The sequence below is a fragment of the Lonchura striata genome, chromosome 5 (genome assembly GCF_050655825.1).
Source record: "Lonchura striata isolate lonStrDom1 chromosome 5, ASM5065582v1, whole genome shotgun sequence".
Lineage (NCBI taxonomy): Eukaryota > Metazoa > Chordata > Aves > Passeriformes > Estrildidae > Lonchura > Lonchura striata.
This window is the reverse complement of record NC_140707.1, coordinates 58,984,281-58,992,668: the sequence shown is the minus strand read 5'-3', so window position 1 is coordinate 58,992,668 and position 8,388 is coordinate 58,984,281.

Sequence of the window (8,388 nt, the reverse complement as noted above, 5' to 3'; positions counted from 1 at the left end):
AGCTGAATTTAAAGAGCAACTGAATAAAGGTTTTGAATCACAGAATGGTTGAAGTTTGGAGCAGCCTCTTGATATCATCTAGTCCAACCCCTCTGCTCAAGCAAGGTCATTTGGAACCAATTGCCCAGCACAGTGTCCAGCTGGGTTTCAAAGATCTCCATAAATGGAGTTTCATGACCTCTCTGGGCAACCTTTGCCACTGTTTGACCACCCTTACAATTAAAAAAAAAAAAAAAAAAAAATCCTGTGTTCCGTTTGAATTCGATGTGGCTTAACTTGTGCCCATGTTCCCCTTTTACTGAGCACTACTGAGAAGAGTCTGACTCCCTTGCCTTCATTCCTTTCCATCAGGTGTTTAGATGCACTGGTAAGATCACAGAATCACAGAAAGGGTCAGGTTGAAGGGATCACAGTGGGTCATCTGCCCCCTGCTCAAGCAAGGTTTTCCTGGAGCACATGGCACAGGATTGTTTCCAAATGGATTCCCCCTGAGCCTCTCTTTTAACAGTTCTAGCTGTCCCAGCCTTCCTTCATATGGAGGGTGCTCTAATCCCTGAATCATCTTTGTGGCCCTTGGCTGGGCTCACGGTAAGTCCATGTCTGTTGTGTACACAGAAGCCCAAAACTGGGCACAATTCTGAATGCACCATGCAGGCAAATCTAGCTCCTCTCCAGATCTGAACCTTCACACTAATTTTCTTTTTCAGTCCTCAGTCCCTTGGTACAGCTTCCAGCAAGTGTGCAAAGGGCAGCTTTTGCACACCTTTCCATCAGAAGTATGAGTGAAGCTATCAGGTTCATGATGCCAACAAGAATTCACAAGCTGATTCCTGCAACTCAAATCAATCTCATGTTCTGTGAAAGGAGCTTTGTTACCAACCTCACTTCCTTCTGAAAGCTGCCAAATGCTCCCTATTTGATTGATAATCCGTGTAAATTTCCTGTGTACTTCATGGGGAAAAACCCATATTAATTTCTTGCTGGAGCTACTGTGTTCTTATAACAGTATTGATCAGTCATTTACACTGATTCAAATAAGCCCAGTTAATATTTTTACTAATAATTTGATTGCTATAACCAGACACAGCAAGAGCAGGTTAACTGGAGCTTAAAACTGGAGTCAGAGATGGAAGATTTGTTCACTCCTTCTTACCTGAATTCCTGTCCTGAAGGAGTGAATCAAGGTCAGTACATGGACACATTCCAGAGTTAGTGAAATCTACAAAAGAGATACTTGTACCGTTTTTACAATTTCTTCTGCAAGAGTCCTGTAGAGAAATAGTAGATTTATTAAAAACAAAAAAAAACAAAAAAAACCAAAAAACCCAAAAAACCAAAACCAAAAACAAGCAAACAAACGAACAAGAAGGTGGGGGGGGATTTTTGTGGTAATTGGGAGTGGGGCTGCAGCCAAGCCTCCTACCCAATGGGTACAGCTGTGAGAAGCAGGTGAACAGCACTGAAAGCCAAAAGCCATGGAGTGCCTCCATTGGGGGGTATGGTAGGAGGAAGGCTCGACAGAGTTCTGTTGTGTGTTTGCAATAATACTGTAGCAAATGAAAACACTAAAGCAAGCTTCTTTTGTTTTGGGGTTTATTTTTTTTTTTTTTTCTTAATAGACAAACTGATAGGAAATGAGTTTCCTATGGGACAGAGCCAGGAGGAATGGACTTCATATAAGATTTTCCACACTATTTGTCTTGGTTTGACAAGACAGGAGTCTGTGAAGGAGGGCAAAAGCCTCCTGTGCAATGGAGAAGGTAAACTCCCTCCCTCCGAATTACCAGGATTTTTAAATGAAAATGCTCTCAGGCAAAGATATGGGAATGGGAGTAACAATTCTTTACTAGGAGAAACTAAATAACAATTTAAAAAGGCAAATGCAATTGGTACAAACAGAACTAGTGATAAAGTCCACAACCTGACACCCTGAGGAGTCGGGCTGTTGGTAGCAGTCCAGTTGAAATGACAGCTGCTCGTCTTGCAGTGGCTGATGAATTGCAGTTTAAGTGGTAATCTTTAGAAGGGTATAGTTTTCTCTGAAGATCTGGTGGCAGTTGGGCCGGTCTTCCTCTGGGAATCCAGCAAAGGGGCCACTTCTCTGGGAATCCCGCCAAAGGAGCCGCTTCTCTGGGAATCCTGCCGAAGGAGCTGCTCCTCTGGGAATCCTGCAAAGAGAGAGAGAGCTGCCCTGTCTCCCCAGAAGGTACCACTTTATATCATAAAAGAGTGCTTGGCTTCCCCCTCTGGGTGGAGCATCTCACAATGGGATGGTGTAACATTACCAGGCCTGCAGTGAGTCAGTCAATGTCCCATTAACAAACGATTACCTCTTCGGAGCAAACCATCGTTCTTGGAAGAGGTAATAAACCTACCCAACCTCCAACAGATGGCAAATAGAATACAAGCTTATCTTACAAAGCAGGACACTATTTCATAGCTATCCAGTTAAGAACAGGCATCAAGCTACAGCAATGGTCACCAGGTAATTTTCCTTGCCACACATGCTTCTCATTCCATTAAACCACCTCAAGGTAATGCAGTGAATATTACACTGGCTTGCCAAACTGCATTAACCACAGTGGTTTCTCTCCAAGACTTTAAGGTGATGTCTCTTGGAATAATAGCTGCATGAGGCTTTTGGGAAATATGACCAAGTGTTTGCATCTTTGCAAAAGTTTGAATCCTTCAGCCATCCTGAAGCAGGAAATATGAACAATATTCATACACACCCTAATATTAACATTAAATCATATTAGATATTCAAAAGGTACAAGAACAGGTTATTAAGTGAAATTCAATATCTCACCACTAACAAGTAAGATTGAGGTTTCCTAAAAATGAAAAAAAAAAAAAAAAATCAACATTTTGAGTATGATCTCAGACAGTCCTGGGTTTATAATCATTGCAAGGATCTGTCTCATCTATCTTTTAATTTTACATAGTGCAATGTTGTAAGGAGTAGAAACAACTCACTCGGACATTCCTGTGTAAACAACCTTGGGCATTATGGGAAGACCAGAAAAGTGTGGCAGTCTCTTTCAGAGCCCCAAGAAGAAAGGCCCATTTCAGTTTATATGGAATTTCAAGGAAGCCAGCGTATTTCATGACAAGCCATGTCCTAGTTACAAATTTCTCAGTTATTTTCACTATTTGGAGCAGGGGAATTATCGCATCTTCCATTCTTTCATTTGATTTCAGCCGAATCCCTGGAAAGGTGTGTGTCACACTATCTACATTTTATGTTGACATCCTCCTGTGAAAAATGTCAGGTGTGATGGGCAGATTTTGCTGGCTTGCACAAATCTTCTTTTTATATGTAATGGAAGTTTTTCTTGATTCCTATCTGCACTGCTCTTATGTGGCGAGTTTAGAACCCTCGGGCTATTCTAGTCAAAATCTACGAGCTCTATATCCCAGTAACAGACTCTGTACCAATACTCCCATATTGTCCTGCTAAAACACCTCAATTTCAGGTGGGAAAAGAATTCAAGTGTTCACTTGGGCCAGTTGTTGAAACTTCAAGCAGTCTCCTGTTTGCTTACTGTCAATAGCAGCATCTATTGCATTGGCAGCAGCATTAAAACTGCAGTATCTTCTGCATCAACTCATTTCAGATAACCTGTGAGAGTGATGACCATCATCTCCAAGTCAAGCTGCATCTGAACCTCAGCCTGACTCTCAACATTTCTGCAGCCTGTGACCCCAGTCCCATATTCATCAACCACTGAAAGAATCAAGCAGGACCAAGCAGTAAAATCACAGCCTAACTTCAGTGAAATCTGCAGAAGGAAATATTTTTTCTTTCTGTTTCTAGAAACGAGACACATGGAACCAGCATTTTCTTAATTACAATGAAGAACTTGTGAACTTCAGTAGTTTTGCAGCTGGAACCTTTGTCCAACAAAAATCACAATACTGAGTATCTGGTAATGATAGTGGAAAAAAAAAAAAAGGCTCCAACAAGAAATTAAGTTATATGGAAAGATCTGGGCTTTTTTAATTAAATGAAAAAAAAAAAAAAGGCATTTGCAAGTAACTAGTCTAGCTTCTAAAGCAGATTGATTTAATTTTAAAAATATGGGTGGAGGATTGCTTTTAAAATTGACACCTGTTCAGTTCTGGTGCTGCAAGGTCTTAATTATATCTTTCTAGGTAGGATTTATACTCACAGCTCCTGCCTCCCACAAGAATACCCCAATGACATGGCTGTCGTCTACTTTGAGGTAGATGCTTTACCAGACAAACTCTTAGATTTAGGGCTGTGCCTCCAAGGAAAAATTTCCAATTTTAGGCCAGTTTGTCACCCTCCAGGTCTGATGCAATGAAGTATGAATTATTTGAAGTGCCTTGAGTAATTCCAACAGGAAAATTGAGGAATGCTTCTGCTTTGCAATAGACTAGTTTTGTAGGTGGTGCTTTGGGTTTGAATATATCTGCCTGAGGAAATAATTTAACTTTTGGATTCCTTGACAGAGATAACCACTACTGCAGGGAGAACCACTACTGCAGAGACAACATGCAACTGCTTACTCTTTCTGTAGATGCATTTCATAGAAAACAGCAGCAGCTGCTATTGAACACACATAGCTGGTCCCTTAGTATAGGTCTCAGGTCACTTGCTAGGTTTTATCAGGACAGAACCAAGGGCTGGCTCCTGCATTTGGGCCACAAGAACCCCCTGCAGCTCCAGGCCAGTCCTTCTTTCCTGCAGGGCTCTGTGTGAGGGCTCCAGCTCCCTCCTGTGCCAGGGCCACTTGCTCCAGCTGGCGCTGCCACCAAGGCTTCACTGAGCACCACTGCCGTCTCTGGGCCTGCAGGGTGCTCCGACTGCCAAGATGGCAGAGACAGCAAAGATTAAGAAGAAGCAGCCCCTTGGGATGGCCAGAAGGTTGAGCAGCAATCATGGGCCAAGCCTCTTCTCCTGCCTAGAGGCAATTTCTCATGAGGCGGTGCCTGAGCATTCTCAGAGATGGGAAGGACATGAGAGAGCAAATGCCAGCAAAGACTTTGAGCAGGGACGTGGGACGTGTGGGTTGGACAGTCGGAAGAACTTTTGCCCAGAGAGGGGCATAATAAGATGGGAACAGGCTGCCTGGGGCAGTGGTGGGGTCCCCATTGGGGGAGGGGCTCAAGGAAAGAGCGGGCGTGGCCCTCAGGGCTCTGCTGGGGTTGCCATGTTGGGGATGGATCCTCCCAGAGCACTTGATTCCACAGTTCTGTGACATCACAGCCTCTGGGGCTGGCAGGGTGGCGTGGAACTGTCCCCAGCCTGTCGCTGCGGTGCCCAGAGAACGCCCAGTAGCCAGTGTGGAGACACAGCCAGAGTGGTGCTGAGGTGACGGCTCCCGCCACAGCAGCACCATGGCTGGCGACGGCTCCCGGCTGCCTCTGAGCATCACCATGCTCTTGTTACTGGCCCTGCCCCTCAACCCGTCCAGCTACCCTGAGGGGCACAAGGGCACCGTGGCCTCGCTCCCTGAGGAAAGGGAGCAGCCAGCCACCAGCCGTGAGACGACCCCCTGGTGGGTCCCGGTGGTGGCAGAGGCCGTGGTGGCCACCGTCGTGCAGCTGCTCCTGACGGCGATTGTGGACCGCCTCGGCAGCAGGCTGAAGAGCTGGTGGGGAGAGGTGAGGGAAGGGTGTCAGGCAGCTGGGATGGGGGCAGGGGTAAGCATGAAAGAAGGCCTTGAATCAAGCCTGCGTCGGGTGAGGCATGAGAGCCGCCATGGAGGGGAAAAGCTGGTCAGATCCCAAGGGTCCTGGCCCTCTTGGCAGTACTTTGCCCAAGGCCCCAAGGCAGAGGGGGACTTGCAGCCCAGGGAGGGAATCAGGGCTGGGGGCTGAGCCCCAGGGACACCAAGCTGAGCTGCTCAGAGCTCTTCTCCCTGCAGCCTCAGCCCTGGGCAGCCTGGCCAGGCCAGAGTGTCTCCTGGGGCGTCCCAAGTGATGGCCAGATGGCTCACCGCCACACTCTCCCCGTTCTGTGTCTTGCAGGAGAAGAGCCAGAGCCCCCCGGTCTGCGCAGGGCAGCGCTGCTGCCAGGGACGCGGCTGCAGCAAGGAGCTGCTGCAGCTGCTGAGGCAGCACGATGCCCTGCTGCGGCTGTGCCTGCGCCTCAGCTCTCCAGAGAGGCGCCGGCAGAAGACCACAGCCAAATGGGGACTGTGGAAGAAGAGGCGGCTGCACTTCTCCCCCCAGCTCTGAGGTCCCCAGCTCTAGCTCGCCTCTCGGCTGGCAGAGCAGAGCTGGGGCATGTAGCTTTTTAAGAGTAGGTTTTAGTTAGGATCCCCTTTGTTAGCTATAGCTCCCCTTAGGATAGCCATAAGTTCCCCAAAACCTTTTTCCCAAGATGAAGTTTTTCTTAGCTTTCTAGTTCTAAGATATTATCAAGTTCGTTTAGGTCTTAGGTTGTCCCCATGTAGATTTCCCACCCCATAGTTTTAGATTTTTGGAGTATTAAATTTGAATAAAGTTCATCTGTTTTTTCACTTTGTTGTTTTATTTTCTGGATATTCCATCCCCGTAGGGGCAGATTGACTGATGATCATACCCGGTAGCTCCAGCCAAGCTGGAATGGGAAGCGTGAGTGTCCCAGCAGGGATTGAGGGCATGTGAAAAGAAAAGGGGGTGGGCAGTATCCACCTGCCTACATCTCTCATGGAAGCTTTGCTTGGATCCCTGCGTGCCTTATGCTGGGGGCCCCAAAAGAGTGCCCTGGGCTAAGAAAAGAATCCCTGTTTGTAAAACAGGGATTGTACCATGTGTTTGTGATCTTCTGTACCCAGGTTCTGAAGCTTCTGAGTACTGAAGCACTTGTGTGCATCAGCAGAGGTAGGAATTAGGTACCTTTGAGATGCCGTGCATAGGGTGGAGCAGCACACTTTGGGCTCCTGGCATTCCACTGGCAGCACTGCAAGGAGAAAAGAGGCAAAGTGATTGTTGGATGCAAATGTACACAGGATGACAGGGCATGACCCAGCTGAATTTAAAGAGCAACTGAATAAAGGTTTTGAATCACAGAATGGTTGAAGTTTGGAGCAGCCTCTTGATATCATCTAGTCCAACCCCTCTGCTCAAGCAAGGTCATTTGGAACCAATTGCCCAGCACAGTGTCCAGCTGGGTTTCAAAGATCTCCATAAATGGAGTTTCATGACCTCTCTGGGCAACCTTTGCCACTGTTTGACCACCCTTACAATTAAAAAAAAAAAAAAAAAAAATCCTGTGTTCCGTTTGAATTCGATGTGGCTTAACTTGTGCCCATGTTCCCCTTTTACTGAGCACTACTGAGAAGAGTCTGACTCCCTTGCCTTCATTCCTTTCCATCAGGTGTTTAGATGCACTGGTAAGATCACAGAATCACAGAAAGGGTCAGGTTGAAGGGATCACAGTGGGTCATCTGCCCCCTGCTCAAGCAAGGTTTTCCTGGAGCACATGGCACAGGATTGTTTCCAAATGGATTCCCCCTGAGCCTCTCTTTTAACAGTTCTAGCTGTCCCAGCCTTCCTTCATATGGAGGGTGCTCTAATCCCTGAATCATCTTTGTGGCCCTTGGCTGGGCTCACGGTAAGTCCATGTCTGTTGTGTACACAGAAGCCCAAAACTGGGCACAATTCTGAATGCACCATGCAGGCAAATCTAGCTCCTCTCCAGATCTGAACCTTCACACTAATTTTCTTTTTCAGTCCTCAGTCCCTTGGTACAGCTTCCAGCAAGTGTGCAAAGTGCAGCTTTTGCACACCTTTCCATCAGAAGTATGTATGAAGCTATCAGGTTCATGATGCCAACAAGAATTCACAAGCTGATTCCTGCAACTCAAATCAATCTCATGTTCTGTGAAAGGAGCTTTGTTACCAACCTCACTTCCTTCTGAAAGCTGCCAAATGCTCCCTATTTGATTGATAATCCGTGTAAATTTCCTGTGTACTTCATGGGGAAAAACCCATATTAATTTCTTGCTGGAGCTACTGTGTTCTTATAACAGTATTGATCAGTCATTTACACTGATTCAAATAAGCCCAGTTAATATTTTTACTAATAATTTGATTGCTATAACCAGACACAGCAAGAGCAGGTTAACTGGAGCTTAAAACTGGAGTCAGAGATGGAAGATTTGTTCACTCCTTCTTACCTGAATTCCTGTCCTGAAGGAGTGAATCAAGGTCAGTACATGGACACATTCCAGAGTTAGTGAAATCTACAAAAGAGATACTTGTACCATTTTTACAATTTCTTCTGCAAGAGTCCTGTAGAGAAATAGTAGATTTATTAAAAACAAAAAAACAAAAAAACCAAAAAACCCAAAAAACAAAACCAAAAACAAGCAAACAAACGAACAAGAAGGTGGGGGGGGATTTTTGTGGTAATTGGGAGTGGGGCTGCAGCCA